At 46.8% G+C, this 27,204-nt stretch overlaps 1 long non-coding RNA gene across 1 annotated transcript in view; it reads left to right on the top strand.

Moving 5' to 3' along the window:
• Window positions 1–27,204, top strand: part of LOC146833434 (uncharacterized) — a 73,196-nt gene that overhangs the window by 22,462 nt on the left and 23,530 nt on the right. The gene's annotated exons all lie outside the window — the stretch shown is intronic.

Here is a 27,204-nt window from a genome sequence, read left to right as displayed (position 1 = left end):
TCTTTGGCACATTTTAAAAAAGAGGCCACAATTTTCCTTATGGGCAAATTCCTCGCTTAACGCCTGCATTTCAATCACCGCAAACATTTGTTTCTCTTCTATTATAGCATTACCCATGGCTCTTCTGGATGACACCTACCTGGCACTCCTGGTCATCCCATCCGGTAATCGAGACAGCTGTCTTCTCATATAATGTATCTAGCTGTTTTTCCAGGATATGCTACTGCCTATTATTTCTTCCTTGTATAATGCATCTACCTGTTCCTACCCCAATTGTATACAACCTTTCTAAGTCTGTTTTTTACCACTTGTCAATCCTGTAAAGTGCTCTGATACCCTCACGGGTCTGGTTCGGGCTCTATAAAACTTTAAAATAAATAATAAAATAAAATGTCGTGGGAGATACACTTATCCTTGGATAGGCAGTATTCCCACTGGATGTCTGTCAGCTCGTGCCCTATATATGTACCTCACATGGGCCCTTCAAGGTATGGAGGCGAGCCTTCCCTTGTAGCACATTGTAGAGACATGTCACCAACCTTCTGGCCCTCCCGTGTGCCAACAAGGTTTGTAATATTTGTGATGTCACAGGGGCATCATGTGTTTTGTTCCAGAATAGGGAGAGTTGGCCTGTCAGAGCAGAGTACAGGAGAAAACTGCCTGCGGAAAGCCTTGCGATATCCATTGAGCCATCAAACGACTGGAGCATCCCGTCTATGAACAAGTCTCCCCACAGGAGCCACCCGCCTCCATGCAGGGGTGGACATTATGCAGGGATTGTAGTGCTCTGCATTGAAGTACAGCCCATAAAGGAAGTTCAGGGCATATGGGGTTCTGCCCCCCCATACGGTGCAAGCTCCTCTCTCAAAACTGTCTAGCCACGTGAACTGCTAAAGTGTGTTCCTGTATGTGGGGGCCACTACCTGATCCATCCCAGTGACTACTCCAATACATCTCTCATGAGGTGCACCGGGAACCAGTTCCCTAGTTCCTGAAGGCAGTCGATGTCTAACCAACGTGTGGGCCACTGCAGTTAGGCTACAATGTAGCAGTGTTCTTAATGTGCATAGCAACACTGCACATTTCTGTGCCTCATATCAGAGCAATCAGTTGGGATTGGAGTTACCTGAAGAAACCTCTACCCAGTATCACAGGGATTGCCGAGAAGAAATTCAGCAAGCGGGGGAGAACTAACATCATGGAGATTGCGATACGCCCCATAGGAGATGGGGGCAGTCCGCACCAGAAGACTATTGAAGCACTCATAGCATTCAGTGCCCGTCTTAGAATACCGGCTATCAAGTCACTTTCAAAGTGGTAAGAGCAGACCCCCAAGTATTTAACGGTGATGAATTGTCAAAGGAGCGGAGGGTTCACCAGCGTTGTACGTTGTGCCTCGGTCAATAGAGTAAGAGGGAAAAGACACAACTTGATCCTGAGGCCTGAAATCCTGCTTTAGTACTCTAAGAGGAATATCATGCATGTTATATTGTCTCTGTTCCTGCTGAGATAAATCAGGGCGGCGTCCACGTAAAGGGTTCCTATGTGCCACAACCCATCCATATTCCCCAATCAGGTCCATTGGATTGGAATGCACATGCTAGGGGCTCCTTGGTGAGTGCAAATATGACAGGGGAGAGAGGACAGCCCTGCTGAGTACCTCTCTCTGTCGGTATGGGTTCTGACACTACTTCTTCTGTTTTTACTCTGGCCGTTCGGGCAGAGTAGTGTAGCTTAACTGAGAACCAGAAACCCGTTCCCATTCCCAGCTTGTGGAGTACCGCAAAAAGATATGTCCACCCCAGGGTATTGAAGTCTTTCTCAATATCAAGAGATGCCACCCAGGAGTGTACCCTGTTCATGGCCATGAATAGGCAACTGAGATGTAAAAAAGTATTTCTGCTTGGGATGAAGCCGTTTTGGTCCAAATCCACCAATGTTTGTGCTACGGGCCTGGTGTTTTAGACAAGATTTTACCTAATATCTTGTAATTTAAATTTAAGCAGGGCAAGGGTCGATATGACCCCACCAACAGCTGGTACCCTATCAGGTTTTGGTCTGGATGGCTCATGAGTATTGCCTCCTTCAGAGAGTCAGTAGCTGCCCACTTTGCTTGTTCTGTCTCATATACCTGTTGGCAATTGTTGAGGGAATGTTTGCATAGAATTACACAGGAAACCCTTTCGTACCGGGGGTCTTGCCTCTCTATTTATTTCATAGTGAAGTGTATCTCCTCCACTGCTAGTGGAGCGTCAAGCTTCGCCCTCTACAGAGGAGACACAGTTTGCAGGGAATCTAAGTTAATCTCGATGAAAGGGACCGCCACTTCAGCCGGGGCAGCATAAAGCCTGGTATAATACGTGCAGAAGGCCTTATTGATCTCAGACTGAGGGTTCACTATCTATCACTGCTGGGTCCGAAATGCCGCTATCGGGATCCTATGGGATCTCCGAGCACAGAAGCCATGCACGCAATCGCCTCGCCTTGTCAGCCTCCAAATGTTGGCAGGCTGTGTATTTCCTGTAGTCAAGAGTGCATATCCAGCCAGCGGAAATTTAAGAAAATATGGACACCATGGATGAAATATTATGGCTTAGAGTTGGATGGGGAATCAGAGAGTGAGGGTTCATTGTCCGGAAGGCTGAGGGAAGAACCCTGACTAAGGTATATTATGACCCACTTGGTGTTTAACAGGAACTGTGTAGTTTTGATGTCATGATTTATATACAATTGGATCTTTCATGTCCCTCAATGTGTAGCCCTGTAGTAGATATTCATTATGACCACTGGCCGGCTGCAATTGCTCTACAACCTATAGTGTGAAGTATTCAAATTATGTTCTATATGTTATTTTATTGTCAAAACACTATAAAAATATTTCAAAAACAAAAAGAGTGCATATCCAATACAAGGTGGCTTTATGGTCCTGCCTTGCCTGTGCTAATTGGGTGAGGGTGGTGGTCCCCCACACAGAGTTGACCTCTAGTACATGTATATCAGCTTCTAATACTACTAATACTATTGCTATAAATTAGTTTGATACACAGCCGTCTCAGGACCACTTTGAAGATCTCCCACTTCTTGAGGGCATCCGAGGTGCTGCAAACATTGTCATGAAAGTACTGATCCACTGCTTCAGCCGGAGAGGCTTGCACTACTTCGTTATGGAGCGCCTCCTTGGGGAGGCGCCACAAGAGTATGGTCGGAAGGATGCCCCCCAGTTAAGGGTCAACTTAAGGGTGTTATGATCAGACAGCATATGGCCTAAATATTCAGCAGGTCCCACCATGTCGGCTGCTTCCAGTCTACAGTAAAAAGAGGTCAGTTTGAGTGTGCAGGTCGTGTACCCCAGAGTAGTAAGAATATTCCCACACCTCCGGGTATAGAAGGCACCAAATGTCTACTACCTGTGTGAGTGTAGGCCATTGCGGAAAGTGCTTCTTTGTCAATATTGATTGGGGTCCTGAAATAGGGGTGGGTCTGTGTAAGTTGGTGTCTAGGTCAGTAATAAACTCCCCTCCCAAGATGCAAGAGGAGAGTGTGTCCACAAATAAGGACTGGTTTGTGTTGGGTGCATAGAGAGCAACCAGCAACAGTGATATTCCATCCAGGAGACCCTCGCAATCTACATATCTCCCCTCCGGGCAAATTGAGGAGCATTGCACAGTAAATGGCACTCCAGGGTGAGCCAAATCAGTGCTCCCCTAGCATACCTCGAGTAGATGGTGCCCACCATTGTGCCTCTCCACCATTTGCTGAGCTTCAATATCTCAACCCGGGTGAGGTGGGTTTCTTGCAGAAAAGCGATGTGGATATGGCAGCGCTTTAAGAATGAATGGACCTTATAACGTTTGATGTAATTGGTCATGCCCCTAACATTCCACATTAGAATGGTGTAGTGGAGTCTAGTAGATTCATTGGGGTGTCCTATGTTTCGTGTCATATAGGAGAATCCCTGGTGGGCTCCAACTCTGTAGAGCACTGTTAGACCTAGCAGCATTGGCGTTGGTCTCCCTTCCATTTTGTTTGCTGTTGCCTCCTGTGTTTTTGCTATGTGTTTTGCTGTTTTAGGTGCTTTGGGCACTGTGCCACTGCTATTCAGTGCCACAGTGTAAGTGCTCCCTATTGTAAAGTGTTGTATTCGATTAGTGACTCCATGATTGGTTTATTTGATTTACTTCTCAGCCCTTAGTACAGTGCACCGTGTGTGCCCAGGGCATATAAATCAAATGCTGTTGGTGGGATTGCAGCACTGGTTGTGCCACCCACAGAAGCAGCTTGTAAAGTGTGTCTCAGGCCTGCCATTGCAGAGTCTGTGTGCAGTCTGTGACTGCCATGTCGGCTTGGCACGTGCACTCACTTGCCAGTCCTTAAACCTTCCCTTTTTTCATATCAGACACCCCTAAGGCAGGCCCAAGGGCAGGGTGCTTTGTAAGTATAAGGTAGGACATGCCCTGGTGTGTGTGGCATGTCCTAATAGTGAAGTACAGCCATTTTCGTTTTTCACTATTGGAAGGCAACCAGTCCCCATAGGCCAGAATGGGCAGTTTGATTATAATATCTTATAATTCTAGCTGACCCAGGGAACATGGTAGAAATTTGAGTTTAGTATGCCTGAACCCAGAACGATAAAAAACATCTTTTAGTGAAGTTGGTTTTAACATTCTGTGTTTGAAAATACCACTTTTAGGAAGTAGGTATTTTCTTGCCTAACTGTCCATGCCTCCCTCTGCTAGGTTGTGTATTCCATGTCTGGTTTGTGAGTGACAGGGGCTGGGGCATTCCAGGAGACAGGGTGAGTCAGCACAGGGCTGAATAGACCTATCTGCATGTAGAGTGGTGGGAGGAGCTGCACCTGGGTCTGAATAGGGCTGTGCCTGCCTTCCACAATGCTGGCTCCACCTCCTGTGGTGCGTCTGATGTCCCTGGCCCACACTGTCAAAGGAAGGAAGGAGTCCTGTAAACAAAGTGCTCCAGGACTGCACAGAACTGGTACGGACAAGGTACAGACACTCTCTGCCTTCAGAGACAAAGGATTTTGGTGTATAAATACTGGTGCCCAGACCCCAAGACTTTAGATCACTTCTGGGAATCAAGACGACCCTTTGCCAAGGAGAAGAACCAAGGAATCTGAAGGAGGATACTACCCCTGTGCTGTGCTGTTAGGGTTGGACTGCAGTGGTTACTTTATTGCCAAGGAAAGGAGAAAAGAAACTTTGTGTGTACTTTTGCAATCTTGAAGAAGAATCTCCAAGGGCTTGAACTGTGCTTGCCTCCTGCCTGAAGTCAAGTCTCAGAGATACAAGAGTTCACTAACAGCTCCCCTGAAATGCCTTGCTGTGGAATTCTGCCTGCAGAGAGGTGCCTACTGTTTGGGCCCTCTGAGAAGACTGCGAGTCGCTGGGAGCGTGTAGCGCAACGCAACAAGGAAAAGCGTGTCGCCGCCGCAGCAGTTGCTGTCGCATCGCCGAAGAAGTGTGCCGCCGCTGCAGCTGTTCGTCGTCGCATCATCGACGAAGCGTGTCGCATCACCGGAGAAGCGTGTCATCGCTGCAGAGGTCGCCGTCGCATCACCGGAGAAGCGTGTCGCAGGGCCTGTCGCGGCTCAGAAGTTACCGAGCTCGCCGCACGGCCTTTGGGCGTGCACGCATCACGTCCAACATTATCTCATCAAGACGCCATTTTATTGCATCACACCGGATCATAGCATCGCACCAAGGCACCATCTTGTCGCATCGGACCGGATCACAGTAAGAAACCGATGTATCACCTCTTCTCCAGTAAGAAACCGACGCATCACCTCCCCTGCGACCCTTTTATTTGTATTGCGTGACGCATCTAAGGTACTTTGAGAGTAAAGTGTCGCATTTACCATCTACATTGAACTAAGCTATTTTCTACCATTTTTTAAAGTCTATTTTTGAGTACAGTATTGTGGATTTTTGTCGTTTGGTCTTGTGTTAAGTCTACTAAAGATTACTTATATTTCTAAACTGGTGTGTCCATTTGTAGTTTTTTCACTTTATTACTGTGTGTTCACAAATTCTTTACACACTGCCTCTGAGATAAGCCTGTCTGCTCTTGGTAAGCTACCAAGGGGGTGAGCAGGAGTTATTTTAGGAGTGTACCCCTTTACCCTGACTAGAAGCAAGAGTCCCTATTTGGTCAAAGGTACCTACCTCTGCCAACTAGAGACCCCCAGTTCTAACAAGCACCCCTTTATCCCTGGATCCAGGAACAAACACAAGCAGAAAATCAAAAAATAAATAACTGATATCAAGCTAGTGAACCATTCCCCAACTCCTATCCCCAAGTCGATGCACCAAGGGGTGCTCATAACATTGGCACTGTATTGTTCCGTTCCTTGTCTCCTCTAACCTTACAGGAAACGGTGGAGTGATGGCTAGGTGGAATCTGCCCCCTCATTCTAGTGAATCGTCTTCCCAGGCACCAGGTTACCTGTGAGGACGGGTACAACTCAATGTACCCATAAGACACAAACAAAAATCACACTCCTCTGGCCCGTGAGGAAGGCGAAAGGAGTATGATTCGGCAGAGAACACTGCAGTCATTGGGGTCAGATCGGGCCTCCCCAGAGTGCAGAGTCTGCCAAAGCCAAAACAAAATGTATGTAGTCTGGGTTGTGTGTCTGCAAGTTTTCCATGCCTAGGGACAACGGAGGCGAACCAGTTTACTGCTCTAATTCAGCCAGCGCCCGCACCCTGGCAGCCTGCTCCCTTAGCAGTCCAGTATTTGGCTTTCCTCGGGGTTCATCGCCCACTGTGTACAGTACCCCATCCATCAGTGTCCCCTCGCCTCTCCTTCGATGTGCCCCCCCAACCCACCCTGCTCTGTAGCCAGGCTCAGGCCTCATCCAGAAAAACATGGAACAAGGAGGTGTTTTGGTGCATGATCTTAAGTTTGGCAGGGAACAGATGGGCATAGTAAATGTTCAACTTTCTGAGGCACTGTCTCACCTTATGGAAAGATTCCCTCTGTTTTTGGATGTACAAAGTACAATCTGGAAAAATAGCGCCCTTGCTGTTTTCCACTTGCCAGGGGTCTTTTGCTTGGGCCCATGAAGGATTCGGTCTCCTCTATCCTGGTAGTTGAGCAAACATGCCACAACCAGTCTGGGAGGAGCTCCCAGAGGGAGATGTCTGGCAGTGACCCTGTGGGCCCATTCTACCAAGAAGAAAGTAGAGTGTTTGCCCTCTAGCACTGTGTGAACCAACCAGTCCTCTAGGAAGAGTTCCATGTTAGGGGCCTCAGCATTTTCGGGCAATTCAACAATACGAATATTGTTCCATGTTATCGACCCTGATTTGCAAGGGTCTTGATATGTGAGCAGTGCTTAATTTGAGCCAGTGGTTTCCAGTACTCGTCACCAGCACTAAATTGTCAGCACAGGGCTTGTGAGAGCCTGCCAAAAGGTGGCTCTGTCTAGCTAATTTAGAGATGACCACAACAATAGTTAATTATTATTGCTATTTTCATTAACAATAACTATTATCTATCGCCCAAATCATTCTTATAGCTTTTGGGGGGCCTAAAGTAGTCCTACTGTTTTGTGTGTACCTGGAGCATCCTCTCCAAAGCTGTAGAGTCATGGGACCCTGAGGCTTCAAAAGTCATCATCGTGACCCCTACACCATCTGATGGGGGGCCCTGCCATCTTTAGGTTACCCACTTGTGCTCAGCGTTGAACTTATCGAGACAATGTGGTCTCTTTTCACATGGGAGTGAAGACGACCGAAGTTGTTATCAAGGCTTCCTTTTACGAGGCCCTCAACTTAAGCTACTGCTCCAGCTGTACGGTTGCAACAGTCTGTCATGGTGGGGGAGTGCCCAGACAAAACTTTGCTGCTGATATGTTCCAGATGGGGGAGGGAGGGGAAGTAGCGGACCTTTCGACGGTCCCCTCTATGCTAATGGGAGGTTACATGCACCGATATTGGGTCTAGGGCCCCCAGGAGCACCGAGGGCAGGAGCAATAGGCTGAGGCCATCACTGATGCAGCAGGTCTCACCCTCAAGCTCCGTCGTGGTGTGAGGGGCCACAGTGGGTGTAGGTAACACCATGCCACCTGGGTGATGGGTACATATGAAGCAGCTGCAAATCTTGAGGGTGTGGCCACCAGGTCCTGCCATGATGTGGTGGCATCAATAGGTCCGACACAGAGGAATTATGGGCCCATGGTCGGAGCGCCGACATTTTCAGGCGGCTGATGGTGAGCCTGGGAGGGTCCTCAGAGGGCCCCAGCAGCAGGTGGGGTTGAGGGCAATCCAGCCTCCCCAGCTGCTAATCCCCATCTTGGGCATAGAAGGCACAGTGGGTGCAGGCAATGCTGGTCCGTTTGAGCTGTGGGTGAGCAGCAGGTAGCGCCGGCACCAAAGGGCGCAGTCTTCAAGCCTTGCTAGGCCACACCTGTGCCAATGAAGAATTTTGGGCCCATGGTCAGCACCTGGGCGATCTCTGGCAGCCAGTCAGGGCAAGGGAAAGTCTAGGTGCTATCCAGTGTTGGGTAAAGGTTGAGGAGACCCTCCAGGATGCGGCATGCAGGGTGGTTTGTTGGAGCTCAAAACCAAGCAACTGTCCCGTCCACCATCTTGGTCATGCCCTAAATCATCCACATTCATAACAAGAATTTAATGTGCTTGGTTTAATTTGCTATCTTATGCAGCATTAGCATATTAAAGAGAGACACCTAGAAGGGAGCCCGTAAAAGTGGACAGAGAGGTCTATAGTTGTAAAGAACACGTTAGTTACCTTCTGTAATGCTCTTTCTAGTGAATACTCCACCAAACTGCAAAGTCCTCAGCTTAGACTACTTGTAAGGTGCCAGACTTGATCTGGAAAACATTTCTCCATTGGAACTTTTCTTCGTGCAGCTCCAAGCTTTCTCTTCGCCTCCCCGAAAGTGACAGAGCAGAGCCTCTTATAAGTGCCACTCCTGCATGCTAACCTCAGTCTCATGTCTTTTCCCGTTCTGTACCCTCATGGGCCGAGCATGAGCAATTGTTGGTAACAGCATGCTGAATACTAACTTGTAGCTTTTTTAGATATTAAAAAGAGGCCACTCCACAGAATGGGTGGTAGGAAGGCAGTAAGGATCCAGACATTAGACGGAGTCCCCACCTGAAAGAGCATTACAGAGAGTGAGTAAATTGTTCTTGTCATGGATACTTCTAATTGCAGATTCATCATCTTAGAATAGATGCCCCAGTTTGAAGGTCTGTGGAGTGGACTAAGACCAAAACTTCCTGCAGGATTGAGTGGGTGAAATGCTCTTTTTGCTAGATCTTGCTGTCAAGTCAATAGTGCTTAGTGAATGTGCGCACTGACTCCCACATCGCAGCCTGGCAGAAGTCAAGGAAGTCAATGCCAATGCAGAAGTAGCATCTTATTCCCTCATGGAATGGGCTCTCAGACATTCTGTAGGCTGCGTCTTGGCCACTGCTTAGCAAATCTTAATGCAGAGTGCACCCCCAGCTTCCACATCCTCTGCATGCTGCGAACAATCTTCAAATGGTTGCCTCGGAACACCAGCCAGACTGTCACGCAAGCACTCATCGCCAGCAGGCTGGATTATAGCAACACTTTCTACGCCGGAATCGCCAAACAACTCTTACAGGTAAGAGAGTTGTTGGACCTGGCCCTCTCATCAGGGTCATTCCCAGACCTTTTGACTTCCTCCTCCTATTTTTGTAGAATTAGTTTGTGTTGGTCTTAGGTCCCTGTGGACTTTACCACTTCTAACCAGTGCTAAAGTGCTTGTGCTCTCTCCTTAAAACATAGTAGAAATGAATTGTACCCAATTATCATAATTTACTTAGAATTCCCTAGTACATTGGTGCTACATGTGCCCAGGGCCTGTAAATTAAATGCTACTAGTGGGCCGGCAGCACTGATTGTGCAACCCACTTAAGAAGCCTTTTAAACATGCCTCAGGCTTGCCAAAGTAGAGCTTGTGTGTGCAGTTTTAAACTGCCATGTTGACCTGGCATAATAAAAGCTTTGACAGGCTCAAACCTTCCTTTTTACTACATATAAGACACCTCTAAGTTAGGCCCTGGACAGCCTCAATTGCAGGGTGCAATGTAATAAAAGGTTGGGCGCGTACTTTTATGTTTTGCATTGTCCTGGTAGTGAAAAACTCTTCAATTAGTTTTTCACTACTGCAAGACCTATCTCTCCCATAGGATAACACTGGAGTTACCTTATTACATCTTATAAGCATAATCTCCAATTGGGAAGAGATAATCCCTTCACGTTTGTTGTCTCTGTGATCACAATTTAAAATCCTAACTTATAGTGCAGTGGGAAGTTAAATTACAATTCTGAAAACACCACTTTTAGAAAGTTGGGATTTTCTTGCCTTAGCCATTTGGTGCCTACAGCCTGTCTTTAGTCACATGACTGGGTGTAGTTGGCAGTTGGGCTTTGTGTATTACTCTTAGACACAATGGGAGCTTAGGTGTGGCTAGCTACGCCATCACTGGCAGGGTGGGAGGGAGGAGCTGAGCCCAGTCTCACTTACACCTGAATAGGCTGTCTGCTGTCTCCACACAAAGGGCCCATCTACCCTGCATGGTCACTTCAGCTAGCGTGGAGCCAGGGCAGGGAAGATGGGGAATTCCGTGCACTTTAACCCCTTCGCTGCCAGGCCTTTTCCCCTCCTGTGCCACGCCCTTTTTTGGCTATTTGGGGTAGTGTGCGCTGAGGCCCCTGTAACTTTTTGACCACATAAGGTATCCACGCCAAATTTGCGTCCTTTTCTTCCAACATCATGGGGATTCTGAAGGTACTCAGGGTTTGTGTATTCCCCTGGAGGGGTCACAGAAATTAGACAAAATACAGCAAAATTTAGGTTTTGGGGGGGAAAATGGGAAAAACGGGCTGCAAATGAAAGCTTCTGAGTTTTTCCCTGCAAGTGTTATCAAAGAAGGGTTTGTGGGGCTGAAATCACCATTTTCCCATCTTTTAGGGGATACCAGACTTTTGTCAGAAACCCAAAATATTTTACACAGTTTTGGCATTTTTCTGGGACATAGCCTATTTTTGCTATTTTTTGTGCTTTCGACCTCCTTCCAGTTAATGGTAGAAATGGGTACAAAAGCAATAATGGATCCTGGAAAGCTATTCATTTTAGAGAAGTAGACAAAATTCTGAATTCCGCATGGGGTCATTTGTGTAGATCCATCAAGGTTTTTTTTATAGAAACTAACCGTTAAATATAGGATAAATTGAAAATTTGTTGAATAAAACAGCCTTTTGTGTCAACGTTTTCACCTGTAACTTCTTCTAATTATGACAGCTCTTTGAAAGCAATATATCGTTACATCCGCTGGACATTACTGGTTGTGGGGATATATAGGAGTTGTAGGTTCACCAAGAACCCGACGAACCCAGATCCAAAAACTGAGCAGCAACTTGCAATGGTTTTTTATTATGTACCGGGTATATAGTAATTATTCTGTAAAAATGTGTACATGGAAAAATCGGTATGAAAGACACCTATGTATTTCTGAAATGGGAACAAAATATAGAGTTTAGCAACAGTAGATATTTGCACATTTCCGAAATTGGGAATACTCATACTAGCATGAGAATTATCAGTCATTTTTTAGAATGACTTCTTTTTTACACAATGTCGTTCATTTGGAAGGCAGAAATGCATCGAAAGTCAATAGTTAATAACCGTTCCTTTACAAATCTGAATTACCCTAAGTCTCCCGATAAAAATGGTACCTCACTCTTAGGGGTAGGCATAGAGCCCACGACAGGAAAGGCTCAAAACCCAACGTAAACACACCACATTTTCACAATGCAAAATTACCCTTTTTAGCAAAGTGCCTAGCTGTAGTTTTTTAACCCTAGCTCTGCCGGCACCTAGGGAAACCTAGCAAACCTATACATTTTTGAAAACTACACACCCAGGGGAATCTAAGATGGGGTGACTTGACTGCCTCCCACCAGGTTCTGTTACCCAGAATCCCTTGCAAACCTAAAAAAATTGCCCAAAAAACACTTTTTCCCCACATTTATCTGGTGGAAGGTTCTGGAATCTGTGTGGATCCACAAATTTCCACCCACCCCGCGTTCCCCAAAGTCTTCAGAGAAAAATGGTACCTCCCTTGTGTGGGTCAGCCTAGTGCCCGCGACAGGAAACGGCGCAAAACGCAACGTGGACACACCTCAATTTCGCTGTGAAAAATTACCCTTTTTTGGCAAAGTGCCTAGCTGTAGTTTTTGAACCATAGCTCTGCCGGCACCTAGGGAAACCTAGCAAACCTATACATTTTTGAAAACTAGAAACCCAGGGGAATCCAGGATGGGGTGACTTGACTGCCTCCCACCAGGTTCTGTTACCCAGAATCCCTTGCAAACCTAAAAAATTGCCAAAAAAACGCATTTTCCATACATTTCTCTTGTGGAAAGTTCTGGAATCTGCGTGGATCCACAAATTTCCACCCACCCCGCGTTCCCCAAAGTCTTCCGAGAAAAATGGTACCTCACTTGTGTGGGTCAGCCTAGTGCCCGCGACAGGAAACGGCGCAAAACGTAACGTGGACACACCTCAATTTTGTATCGAAAAATGACCCTTTTTTGGCAAAGGGCCTAGCTGTAGTTTTTGAACCATAGCTCTGCCGGCACCTAGGGACACCTAGCAAACCTATACATTTTTGAAAACTGGACACCCAGGGGAATCCAGGATGGGGTGACTTGACTGCCTCCCACCAGGTTCTGTTACCCAGAATCCCTTTCAAACCTAAAAAATTGCCAAAAAAAACACTTTTTCCCCACATTTATCTGGTGGAAAGTTCTGGAATCTGCGTGGATCCACAAATTTCCACCCACCCCGCGTTCCCCAAAATCTTCTGAGAAAAATGGTACCTCACTTGTGTGGGTCGGCCTAGTGCCCGCGACAGGAAACGGCGCAAAACGTAACGTGGACTCACCTCAATTTCGCTGTGAAAAATGACCCTTTTTTGGCAAAGTGCCTAGCTGTAGTTTTTGAACCATAGCTCTGCCGGCACCTAGGGAAACCTAGCAAACCTATACATTTTTGAAAACTAGACACCCAGGGGAATCCAGGATGGGGTGACTTGACTGCCTCCCACCAGGTTCTGTTACCCAGAATCCCTTGCAAACCAAATTGCCAAAAAAACGCATTTTCCCTACATTTCTCTGGTGGAAAGTTCTGGAATCTGCGTGGATCCACAAATTTCCACCCACCCCGCGTTCCCCAAAGTCTTCCGAGAAAAATGGTACCTCACTTGTGTGGGTCGGCCTAGTGCCCGCGACAGGCAAGGGCCCAAAACCAATTGAGGAGACATCAAAATTACCTATCACAAAACAACCTGGTTTTGCAAAGGGGGTCCCATGAGTTTTTGGCACCGGGCTTGGCGGCTATCTAGGGAAACCTACTAAACCCACACATTTCTGAAAACTAAACACCCGGGGATTTCCAGGGAGGTATGGCTTTTATGATTATGATGATTTTTACAGCAAATTTGAGGTTTGTAGGGCATTCTGGGTAAGGGAAACGTTGGAGGATCCACGGAAGCCATACCTCCCTGGAATGGGGCAGATTGGGGCTGTAATGGTGGCGGGAGGGTTAATGGATTGCATTGGCGTGCCTGTTGCGAGCAGACCCCACCCTAAAAAAAAACGAAAAACTAACCCCTGGTATTTAGTGGGCTTTCTGCCCCCCCGAAGGGGCAGAGTAGGGGCCAATGTCCCATCTGCCCCCCGGGGGGCAGAAAGGCTGTAGTAATTGGGGGGTGGGGTGGGGGCATGGGCCTACCCGTTTTGGGCAGCCCCCGCCTCTATATATATTTTTTTTATTCCCTGGTGTCTAGTGGGCTTTTTGCCCCCCCCGGGGGGGCAGATTGGGGCTGTAATGGTGGCGGGAGGGTTAATGGATTGCATTGGCGTGCCTGTTGCGAGCAGACCCCACCCTAAAAAAAACCTAAAAACTAATCCCTGGTATTTAGTGGGCTTTCTGCCCCCCCGAAGGGGCAGAGTAGGGGCCAATGTCCCATCTGCCCCCCGGGGGGCAGAAAGGCTGTAGTAATTGGGAGGTGGGGTGGGGGCATGGGCCTGCCCGTTTTGGGCAGCCCCCACCTCTATTTTTTTTATTTTTTTTTATTCCCTGGTGTCTAGTGGGCTTTTTGCCCCTCCCCCCCGGGGGGGCAGATTGGGGGCCGATGCCCCATCTGTCCCCCAGGGGGGGCAGAAAGGCTGTAATGGTGGCGGGTGGGTGGGGGCATTGGCGTGCCCGTTGCGGGCAGCCCCCACCCTAAAAAAAACCTAAAAACGAATCCCTGGTATGTAGTGGGCTTTCTGCCCCCCCCAGAAGGGGCAGATTAGGGGCCAATATCCCATCTGCCCCCCGGGGGGGCAGAAATACTGTAGTAATTGGGGTGGGGGGGGCATGGGCCTGCCCGTTTTGGGCAGCCCCCACCCCTATTTATTTTTTTATTTTTAATTCCCTGGTGTCTAGTGGGCTTTTTACCCCCCCCGGGGGGGGCAGATTGGGGGCTAATGCCCCCATCTGCCCCCCAGGGGGGGCAAAAAGACTAAATGGTGCCAACGTCAGTTGGGGAGAGCAAAGGCCCTTGCCCAAGGGGCCGCTCCCCCTCCCTGGTGTCTAGTGGGTGGATCCCTGCTTGGGGATCGCCCTCCTGTGGCGATCCCCAAGCAGGGATCCACTGGGGAGGGGTTCCATTGGAAAGTGGAGATTCTCCCCTTTCCTACGATACCTCTCCCGTCTACGTAGAAAGTGAAACTGAAATGAGCCTCTTGGCTCATTTCAGTTTCACTTTCACTGTAATGACGTTGGCGCGACATGCGCGCCGATCGCCGCATGTCATTACAGCTCCCGAGGCTGTTTTCACTAAAAGGGAATCCCTCTGGTGCCCGCACCAGAGGGATTCCCCAGGGAATGCCTCATGACGAGCTGGACTCGTCATGGGCACAGCGCGACTGTGCTCCATGACGAGTCCAGCTCGTCATGGGCACACAAGGGGTTAAAGACACTGTTTAGAAGCTTCTCCCACCTTCCAGAACCAGGGCACCAGTGTATAAAAGAAGGACCTCATACACCAACTCGTCAGTTCACATCTGGACCTGTGAATACTCTGCCAGGAAGAAGGACTGCTGTGCTGCTGAAAAGACTGCTACTCTGCTGGGCTGCCACTCTGAAGGAACTGCTGCCCTGTTGTGCTGACCTACTGCCTGCTGCCCTCTTGCCTGGGTTGCCTGGGGAGGAAGAACTGGACCTGCAACCCATCTTGAACCCAGGATCCCAGAGTGACTCCAAGGGCTAGTCTGCTGGCTTCCTGATGTGGAAGCGGAATATTGATAACCCACTGACTGGTGCAGGTCACCTCTTCTCCCACGGGTTCTTAACAAGCAAGGAGGAATCGACACTGGAGCGAAGTGCAAACCATATGTCATTTATTAGCATTCATGAATGGGCCTCGTCCGACAAGCACCATAGAGATACTCAAGGAGGAAGCACACCGAACGATGGTTACATGGGTTTTTATAGCAAGAGATGACAAACAAGGGATCACAAACAATAGACGCCGAGAGTTAAATAGAGCTTTGGGAAAAACACACAAATGAGGTACCGGAAAGAATCGACTGCCTTGGTGCTGCACAACAAGATATGCTATCTTGGTAAACTTTACTTGAGGCTTTACCATTGTCTGAAAAACCCCAAGCAGACGCCAGCTGTTCTTTTGCGCTGACTCTGCATGTATACACAGCCTACAGTGCCCCAATCTAGATTCTTTACTCATGTTTATACAGATGCAGTGTCAAGGATAGAGCCGGGCTGGAAGTAGGGCAGGGGTGAAAATTGGATGAGGCATAGCTTAATCAAAAAATGAGAGAATCAGGTTTTGCATTTTAACACTGATCTGGGCCTCGGGAAATACAAGGCTCCTCAACAGCTCCTGGACCCAACTTCAGTGAGTTTCTAACCCCCAACTCATACCCCTCAGGTCTTGGACCCTTGGTGTGGCTCAGCGGGCTCTCAATTCAAGCTTTTGGGCTCTTTGTGACCATGGGTGCTATTCGCACCACAGACGCACCGCTCACACCAAAAATCAGCTCAAGTCACTGCCACCCCATTTCTTCGCAGAAGCATGCATCGATTACCTCGGAGGATTTCCAATGCGAGGCTCCAGCCCACTCATTCGTGATGCCTGGCCTGCTCCCCACACCATGCCAGCCACCAACAGCAAAGCCCTCCTTTCTCCCAGTGGCTCTCTCCAATGCGAACGGGACTCTTGGTATAAACTTGAGAAGGTAAACCTTCAGTTGGACTAATCTGGGACTGTATCTGACCCGCGCTCCATTGCAGCTGGCCTGAACTTTTGAATTTGACCCGGTCCAGCATGACCAGATAACTGCAGTTGGCGCTTTAAGATTTTAGGCGCTATATTACAGTTTATTCCTTAAAAATTCAAAACTCAGTTTCTACTGATTGGATTTTTGTCATTTTGGTATTGTTATACTTATTAAACTTTGCTCTATTTTTCTAACCAGGTATGGGATCTTTTTGTGTGGTGTTTTCACTGTTTTACTGTTTGAAGTGTTACACAAATACTTTACACATGGCCTCTAACTTAAGCCTGACTGCTCTGTGCCAAGCTTCCAGGGGGTTAGTTTGGGGTTGCTTATACCTTACCCTGACTATGATTGTGGCTGCTGCCTGACCTGGGCTGACACCCCAGTCAACCAGTAACCCAATTTCTACCATTGATGATCAGCGGTGAGGATAGGGCTTGTGATTGTGCAGTGCCATATTGTGATTTGGTGTACACAAGCATCCCATATCTAAGATCAGTTTGAGTTTAAATTCTCCCTCATTGGCCTTTTTGCTTTTTATAAATTCTCTCTCTGACTGGTGTGCCTGAACCCACCCCTACAAGCATGGAGTTTGGGCTGACTAACCTGGAGTCCTACATTGTGGCCCAGCTCAAGAAGTTCTGTAAAGAGAGTAGGCTTCCTGCAAAGAGCACCACCAGGAATGTGGAGTTTCAAAAGGCACTGCGGGGAGGGTAACCTAATCCCAGAATTGAAAGTTGCCTCCTTTGCAGGGAGCACTGTGTCTTTCAGGGGTCTGCCCTTGGAGGAGTTGGAGGACCAGAGGGGAGAAATGAAGCTCAGGGTAGAGCTGACCAAATTAAAGATGGAAAAGGAGGCAAAGCAGGCTGAGGCTAAGAGGGCCTTGACAAAGGAAAAAGCTGAGAGGGCCTTGGCAAAGGAGAAGGCTGAGAGGACCTTGGCTGGAGAAAAAGCTACTGTTGGACCATGTGAAGAACACGAGGGAGATGCAGCAAAAGGCAAAGCAAGCTAAAGGCCCCATCATTGAGGGTGTCAGTGTTTGCTGGGGACGTGAGGGTCTGCATACCCTAGGAGCTGGTGCCTAACTATGTGGAAAGAGATGATATAGGAAAGTGGTTTGCTGCTTATGAAGTTGCACTCAGGGTACATAAGGTCCCAGAGGAGTACTGGGGGAGGGAGAGAGGGGGTAGCCTGTCGAGACACATGCCCACGGTGGGGTAGGACACACTCCTGACACTAGAGGCAGAGGATCAGACCAAGTATGCCCCCATGAAGGCAATCCTTGTTGCTAAGTTTGAACTAACCCCTGAGAAGTACCATCAGAGGTTCAGGGACATCCACAAGCTCCCAAATCTGTCATGGGTGGATTTCTTAGATTATGCCAGCAAGGCAATGAAGGGCTGGGTGAGGGGCAATAAAGTGGATGATTTTACTGGGCTGTACAACCTAATTTTGAGGGAGCACATGCTCAATACTTGTTTCACAGAGCTGCACCAACACCTGGTAGATAGGAAGCGTGCTGATCTCAGGAAGCATACTGAGGAGGCAGACCTCTGGGTCAGCACCAGAGTGTCTAAAAAGGTATCTGGGAGTGACCCCAAGAAGGGTGGTTCAGGTTCCCCCCAGCAGAGTGCGGGAGAGGTCAAATGAGCCATACAAGTCTTGGGTTAAGCGGGAAGGAAAGGGTTCCCATGTCCCTTCTGAGAAGAAGGAGGGAATTTTTGGTGGACAGTACCCAGGGTGCCCCATTTCCAGCCATGCTGCTTTGATTGTTCCCAGCTAGGAGACAAGCAGGGATACTCTGTCCAAAGAAACCACTGGGATGGTCATTATGGCCTTAGGGACAAGTAGTCCCCAGGGGTAGGTCATAGACCATTACATGAACTTCCTTAGCTGGGAGATAGAATCAGAGTGTGAGCTGGTGATCTCTGAGGGTGGGAGTTGTCACGGCCACCAGGTGAAAGCGAAGGGGTCCCAGTCACTACTCTGTGGGATATCGGGACTAGCCAGACCATGGTAGTGGAAAGGCTAGTTTCCCCAGAGCAGTACACCAACCAGGTGTGTAGGGTAACTCAAGCATATGGTCCTGGTATTCCTGGAATGAGGTAAGGAGGTGACCCAGAGGAGGGTCATAGTTAGTCCCTATATGCCCATAGTCTGCATTCTGGGTAATGAGTTGCCGCCGGTGGTAGGAGAACTGAGTGGGTCGGTCGTCAAGGGCGCTCTGACAGTTCAGTTTTCTGGGGGCACCACTCCCAAGCAAAGGGTAGGGGAGCCCAGATGGGGGGGCAGGGTGAGGGAGGACTCATCCCTGTCCCCTGTTTAGCCTCAGGGTACAGACCTTAGATGTGTGACCTGTCTCAGGATACCACTGCTGAACGGGTTTGAGGTATTTTGAAACTAGGGTACAAATCACCCAGGGCTACTGCCCCCACTCTGAGAAACCTCAGAGGTCAGAGAACCTAAGATGGCCTGGGTCTTGACACTGACAGCTGTCCGTGGCCTTTGTAGGGTATTGCCCTTATGGACTAAGTTTTCCTTGGGTCGGGGACAGAAGTTTGAACCAAGAGGTGGAATGGGCCACATCACTTTGTTGGCTATGATGGTACTATCTGCCTACTGGGATGCATCTGTCAGCACGTTAATGTTAGATGTAGCACATATGGGGTCCACAGACGAGGAGAAGGGTTCCCCATGAGTCAGTTCAGTGGCTCAGGAGAGTATAGATAGAGGGGTCCAACAGAGTTCAGAGAAGCGTAGAACTGACAAATGTCCCTGCAGTAGAGAGCCATTGTCCATGGTCTGTCGTCTAAACAGGGAAGTCCATCAAGGTATTAATTAGTCTCCCCTGTGTTCCAGTCCAACCGGATTGCATCTCCTAACAAGTGCTCATGCAGTCCTCAAAGGTACAACTGTTGACACTGCCTGTTTTTGATGGTGGCGAAAAGATCTAGCTAGGGTTCCCCACTGTTGGAAGACACCCTGTACCACCTCTGGATCTGGACACCACTTGTGATCCACCATAACCGCCTGCTCAGTTCATCTGCTCTGTTATTCAAATATCCTGCCACTTGGTTCACAATCAGAAAAATGAACAGATGTTCCAGCCACCTTCAGAGGGGTAGAACCTCCAGACAAAGGACCCTAATCTATTCTGCTTGTTGCAGTACCACCTTGCGGTGGTATTGTCTGTGAGAACCTGCACCAGCCTCCCTTTAATGGACAGCACGAAGGTCTTCTGAGTCAGACGAATGGCCTAAAACTCCAGAAGATTGATGTGAATCCAGCCCCGCTAGAACCCAGAGCCTCTTGATCTCCAACTCCACCAGATAACATCCAAGCCTCACAGGGATATGCTCGATACCACCGCAGCTCTGTGTGGAAAGGAGAGGGAACTGCTGTACCAAATGCGTTGAAGCAGCCACCAGTACTGATCTCAGGCCGTCTCCTTTGAGACCTGAATGACATTTGGTCAGATTACCTTGATGCTGGAGCCCTTTGAACTTCAAATTCCATTGCAGAGTGCGCATGTGCCACCTGGCATAGTTGTCGGGGAGGATGCTGGAGGTTTAGCGGCCAAGAGACCTCAAAGCTGCTCTTGATCCAGGATGGAGCCAATACCATCAGGATCATAGCCTGAATGTGCTGGACTCTTGGCAGTGGAGGGAAAGCCCTGAAATATTTTATGTCCAAGATTGCTCCACTGATTGGAAGCCTCTGCAAATGAGTCAGGTTCGACTTCTGCTCTTTGAAAGCAAACTCGAGTGATTTCAAGAGGTTCACTATCATCTGGAGGTGGTCAGCGACTGTGGCAAACCACCTTTAACAGCCAGTCATTGATGTATGGGAATACTGCTACCCCTCAACTCTGTAGATCAGCTGCAACCACCGCCATCACTTTCATGAACACCTGAGAGGCACTGGTGAAACCAAAAGGAAGCAAAGCAAAATGAAAATACTCCTGGCCTACCATGAACCACAGGTAACGTCTGTGTGACTGGAAGATACGTTTATGAAAATACCTGTCCTGTAGGCCCAAGGGCACCATCCATTCGCCTGAGTCGTGAGCAGACAGAATCTGGGCCAGAGTGGCAGACAACATCTGGAACAGAGTGAGCATTTTGAGTTTGTCTTGCTGCAGGAAGGTGTTCAGAGGCATGAGGTCCAAAATGGTCTTTAAAATGAGGAAATAAGCGAGAGTAAAAATCACCTCCTGTTTCTGAGTCCGGAAGCGTCTCAATGGCGATTTGGAGAGCAACAGCCGCACCTCCTGTAACATAATGGACAGGTCCTTGTCAGAATTCCACTCTGGTGTGGGAGGAATAGAGGGCAGGGCAGAAAGAAATGGTGGGACATAGCCATTTCGAACTATTTGTAAGATGTATGTGTCTGACATGATAGATCAGTGTCAAATTCTATCCTCAACCGATTGGGCAAACTAAAGTGTTTTAATGGCTGTTATAGCAAGAGAAGAAGAATTGGAGGTCTGATATCCCTGCTGGCTCCCACATTGCCTGCCAAACCCACATCATTGGCTTCTAAAGGATTAGGCAAATAAGTACACAAATAGCACCCGTTAACATTTATTAGTTGTGAGTAACCATGCAACGGCTTGAAAAAAATGTTATTTGAAAAATTACTTTAAAATCTTTTTCTGTATAGACTGTCTAAATTGAACTTATGCTGCTCTTCTACAGGCAAATCTAATCTATGCTCTTCTGTGTGAGTAAGAGTAGGCTAACATTTAGCTTGGATAGGAACCTACTCAGCAGGAGAACTCATACTTATTAATAAGACAATCATAAGAATAACAAAAATCATTGATACTTCAATCACTACTGCTCTATGCTGATTCAAAGAAAGAATCCCTATGGTTTCTCTCGACTCAAAGGAAAATTCAAAACGAGAAAATGGCATAAAATGAACACTTCTACTTGTTGGTTCTACTTGTGTAAATCTGCAAACTGTTGATTAATTCACAGTTCGTGCATCAAAGTCTGTTACTTCAGAAATGATCACTAACCCTACGTCAATCTACTACAGGAGTCTCGCCCTTAAGAAGTTCCACAAGTTTAGTATGACAGTTCAATCATCAGAAATAGCTGAATTCAGTGCAGTCAAAACAAAAATCAACCAGTCGTCACTGTGGCAGCTCAAATCGAGGAGGTTTTTTTAAAACATTTAGTTGAGTTTCAGTTTTTTGTGTTCTCAAGTTAGCGTCACTCTCAGCAAAGTATTTTCATTCAGGAGCAGAGTACGTTGGACTAGGCACCTATGTTCTCTTTGATCTCCTGATTGCTGGCTGTTCACTGTCACTTTGCTCACATGTCTGTCTTTTTGTTGATGCTTTGTGGAATGTGTTCTAAGGACACAGTAGTTCTCAATCTCTCACCCTTCTATAGCCACTTCTCATTTGTGGACCCCCTGCTGAATGAACTGCTTGTCCCTTCTTCAGGCATACACTTACAACTTCTTCAGCTAGGTTTACCGTGGCTACTCTTGACTCATTCACCACAGGCTCTGCAGTTGTCTCAGGTTGGGTTTGAGACACCTGTACGCATATTCCTTCTCCTTTTGATCCCTCAAGGTGCACTGAAGTTGGCTTTTGCAAATTAGTAGTGGCCGTCATCAGCTCCTCTCCAGCTTGTCTCACTCTCTGAGTGTGTTATGCATGAAAGCAGCTTGGTAAGCCTCCACATTTAACAGCAGTATTCATGACAAGAATGACTTAATAAAGGACACGCCATTGAGGATCCAGGCTCGACTTTCGCATGTGCTTCTTCACCAGGAAGCATTCACCAGGACTGAGGTCATGGTACTGCTTTTGCCTTGGCTGGGGAGTTGCCAATTCAACCTGATGAGAGAGACAGAACACACCACATCATCGATGCCTTTGCAGTTGTCAAGAACCGCAGCATCTATAATATTTACAAGTGCAGTTGCATGCATAGCAGGGAGTCTCATGGCTCTTCCTATGAGAATTTGATATGGGGGACATTTCTGTCATCCGATCCAGAATGCTTCTCAGACTCATCAACACCAATGGAAGGCCATCAGACCACTTTAGAAACATGGATGCGCACACTTTGACAAAACGGGATTTCAGTATCCTGCAATGGAACCTTTGATTAACTGGCAACTATGCACAGAGCAATATCATCACTTCATTCCTAAAGTGACTGCTATGATCTGGTTCGAGAGACACCGGGATTTCAAACCTCAGACTCAACTTTCTCAACAATAATTTGGCAATAGTAAGACTACCATTTTTCATGGGATAAGCCTCTACCCAACGGGAAAAGAGATAAACCACTACCAAAATGTAAAGCAGCCCATGGCAAACACGCCTCTCAACAAAGTCGAGCTGTATGCTCTTATAGGGACTACCGGATAACCCTATATGGCTAGTAAAAACTATTTGTAAGATGTATGTGTCTGACATGATAGATCAGTGTCAAATTCTATCCTCAACCGATTGGGCAAACTAAAGTGTTTTAATGGCTGTTCTAGCAAGAGAAGAAGAATTGGAGGTCTGATATCCCTGCTGGCTCCCACATTGCCTGCCAAACCCACATCATTGGCTTCTAAAGGATTAGGCAAATAAGTACACAAATAGCACCCGTTAACATTTATTAGTTGTGAGTAACCATGCAACGGCTTGAAAAAAATGTTATTTGAAAAATTACTTTAAAATCTTTTTCTGTATAGACTGTCTAAATTGAACTTATGCTGCTCTTCTACAGGCAAATCCAATCTATGCTCTTCTGTGTGAGTAAGAGTAGGCTAACATTTAGCTTGGATAGGAACCTACTCAGCAGGAGAACTCATACTTATTAATAAGACAATCATAAGAATAACAAAAATCATTGATACTTCAATCACTACTGCTCTATGCTGATTCAAAGAAAGAATCCCTATGGTTTCTCTCGACTCAAAGGAAAATTCAAAACGAGAAAATGGCATAAAATGAACACTTCTACTTGTTGGTTCTACTTGTGTAAATCTGCAAACTGTCGATTAATTCACAGTTCGTGCATCAAAGTCTGTTACTTCAGAAATGATCACTAACCCTACGTCAATCTACTACAGGAGTCTCGCCCTTAAGAAGTTCCACAAGTTTAGTATGACAGTTCAATCATCAGAAATAGCTGAATTCAGTGCAGTCAAAACAAAAATCAACCAGTCGTCACTGTGGCAGCTCAAATCGAGGAGGTTTTTTTAAAACATTTAGTTGAGTTTCAGTTTTTTGTGTTCTCAAGTTAGCGTCACTCTCAGCAAAGTATTTTCATTCAGGAGCAGAGTACGTTGGACTAGGCACCTATGTTCTCTTTGATCTCCTGATTGCTGGCTGTTCACTGTCACTTTGCTCACATGTCTCTGTCTTTTTGTTGATGCTTTGTGGAATGTGTTCTAAGGACACAGTAGTTCTCAATCTCTCACCCTTCTATAGCCACTTCTCATTTGTGGACCCCCTGCTGAATGAACTGCTTGTCCCTTCTTCAGGCATACACTTACAACTTCTTCAGCTAGGTTTACCGTGGCTACTCTTGACTCATTCACCACAGGCTCTGCAGTTGTCTCAGGTTGGGTTTGAGACACCTGTACGCATATTCCTTCTCCTTTTGATCCCTCAAGGTGCACTGAAGTTGGCTTTTGCAAATTAGTAGTGGCCGTCATCAGCTCCTCTCCAGCTTGTCTCACTCTCTGAGTGTGTTATGCATGAAAGCAGCTTGGTAAGCCTCCACATTTAACAGCAGTATTCATGACAAGAATGACTTAATAAAGGACACGCCATTGAGGATCCAGGCTCGACTTTCGCATGTGCTTCTTCACCAGGAAGCATTCACCAGGACTGAGGTCATGGTACTGCTTTTGCCTTGGCTGGGGAGTTGCCAATTCAACCTGATGAGAGAGACAGAACACACCACATCATCGATGCCTTTGCAGTTGTCAAGAACCGCAGCATCTATAATATTTACAAGTGCAGTTGCATGCATAGCAGGGAGTCTCATGGCTCTTCCTATGAGAATTTGATATGGGGGACATTTCTGTCATCTGATCCAGAATGCTTCTCAGACTCATCAACACCAATGGAAGGCCATCAGACCACTTTAGAAACATGGATGCGCACACTTTGACAAAACGGGATTTCAGTATCCTGCAATGGAACCTTTGATTAACTGGCAACTATGCACAGAGCAATATCATCACTTCATTCCTAAAGTGACTGCTATGATCTGGTTCGAGAGACACCAGGATTTCAAACCTCAGACTCAACTTTCTCAACAATAATTTGGCAATAGTAAGACTACCATTTTTCATGGGATAAGCCTCTACCCAACGGGAAAAGAGATAAACCACTACCAAAATGTAAAGCAGCCCATGGCAAACACGCCTCTCAACAAAGTCGAGCTGTATGCTCTTATAGGGACTACCGGATAACCCTATATGGCTAGTAAAAACTGCAATTCACCTGTCTGCATTTAGCTGTTGGCATATGGCACATTAGTAATACAACTCAGCTGCAACTACATGGAACCTGGAGTTGAACCAATAAGTGCAAAAGAGACAAACCATCTTGTATGTTCATGCAGGAACAACACTAGAATGATCATGAAGAGTTCTAGGTGGGTAGGATAACAGGGAAACAAAGAAAGGGCTATAGCATACTTTATGAGTACAACAACAACCATCTACAGAGACCCCTAACCTCATCCTCATTCTTAGTATATCCTGCCTTGATCTACCTCTCCTCTTCACACTCTGGTGCTTTTTCCAGCAATCTCTTTACCTCTTCCCAGGTATCATCAACGGTCAGCCAATTGCTCATAGATGTGTCCTACTCAGATTCATTTGAAAATTCTCTATTGAATGTGCAAAACCCAAAAGTGTAATGCCTGGCTATCTCATCCACTTAGCTGTTGCCAGTGGACACAAAATCATTCCAGCTCTTGTGTGCTGCACACTTTACAACATCCACTTCTGCCGGCATTTGCAGTGCATCAAAAGTCCCATAATATAATGCCCGGTCCTGATGGGGGAACCCCTCTGGGTCCGGATTTGGCCAAAATCGTGACCCACACCAACCTTGTACTGGCTATTGGGATATATGGTGACTCTTAATTTGTCAGAGACACAACAGGCTCTATTACGAGCAACCAGTGTGGGTGCCTGTACAGAGCTCACATTAAACAAACAGTAGTCTACTAAAATACTCTTAAGGTGCTAACAGAATAAGTTGTTTTGAACATCCGTTATTTGTTTCTTAAACAAGAGTCGTCCACAAATAACATATATTAAGACTCCTCCAGAGGGACATCTTGAATATCGAGTTTTGGCTTGGTACACAATTGGCTCCCATTTATGCAGTCTTGGTCTAACCCATCATCATTTTCCTCAAAAACAGGCAAAGACAACAATGTGGTAGGATTGAGACAGTACAATAATGTTCTCTGCAGCAAGGATAACCTGCTCATACTTGGTACTTTGACTGTTGGTCATGTGTTGAGTTTAAGTTTGGGTGACTTGGATCACAACAGGGAACCATGACTATGCGAGGGTAACCCATAATGATCCCCTTACATTGTTGTATGCTGACACCAACTGCGGACAACCCAGTAACCCTTAAACAACTGGGTCAAGAGTGGCTGAAAAGTAAGCACCACGGCTTTTGAAGTTTTCATGGGTTTGAGTTGGTACCGATAGAGAGCACCCTTCCATCTCAGAACAATAATGAATAGATGATTTCCCCTAGTCTGGCATCCAGGGTGCAGCAGAAAGCTTTCAGCACGAGGAAGGCTTTTTCACAATCGTCCCATTAGTAGTGGGTCTTACACATCTTTGTGTGTAAGCCTCTGTAGAGACTTGGCCACTAGGGAACAGTTGGGAATCCAATGATGACAGTACCCCAATGTTCTGAAGAACATCCTGACCTTGGTCTGCATTTTCGGAGGGTTCTTTTGCAATATGGCAGAGATTCTCTCTTGTGACACCTTTTATGCTCCTTTATCAATGTGATGTCCTAAATACAGGACTTCTTTTTTACTGTACTGTAGTTTAGTTGAGGACATCTTATGTCCTTTCTCAGGTAGGTGATTTACCAGAGCTATGATATCTTGCTCTATACCTCTTGCATGTTCAACGCCAACAATACATAGGTTGTGGATATATTGGATCAGAACTCAGTAGCATGACAGCTTTAAAGTCTTCAGGTTCGTTTTCAAGATCTGGGTGAAGACTGAGGGGCTCTTTGTGTATCCTTAAGGAATTCGGCACCATGTCAGAATTTTATTTTGGAACCGTAACGCAAAGTAGAACTGGCTGTCTTCATAGAATGGAATGGAAAAGAACGTTTGGCACAGGTTAATGAGCATGAACCACTCAGCATCACAGGGAATCTGGAACATTATTACAGCTGGATTTGGTACCACAGGACAACATGGGACAGCAATAATATTGGGGGCAGATGTATCAAGCATTTTTGCATTTGCAAATGGGCAGATTCTGCGAATCTGCTCGTTTTGCGAGCACAAAAATTACTTTTCCGATGCAGCAAACCAAATTTTGCGAATTGGTAACCTGTTACCGAATCGCAAAATGGGTTTGCGATTCGGTATTAGGAAGGGGCGTGTTTAGGGCATCCCTTCCTAATACCGAATTGCATCGGTATGTATGAATGTTTTGTGACCACATTTGCGGTCGCAAAACATTTGCATGTTACCACCTACTTCAAGTAGGTAGTAACCCATTCACAAATGGGAAGGGGTCCCCAGAAAACCCCATTCCCTATGAATGTTTGTAAAACCATTTTTAAGAGCAGGCAGTGGTCCCACGGACCAC

This window comes from Triturus cristatus, chromosome 4_2 (assembly GCF_964204655.1).
Source record: "Triturus cristatus chromosome 4_2, aTriCri1.1, whole genome shotgun sequence".
Classification (NCBI taxonomy): domain Eukaryota; kingdom Metazoa; phylum Chordata; class Amphibia; order Caudata; family Salamandridae; genus Triturus; species Triturus cristatus.
Note: the sequence above shows the minus strand (reverse complement) of the source record. Positions and strands in the feature narration are given on the sequence as shown.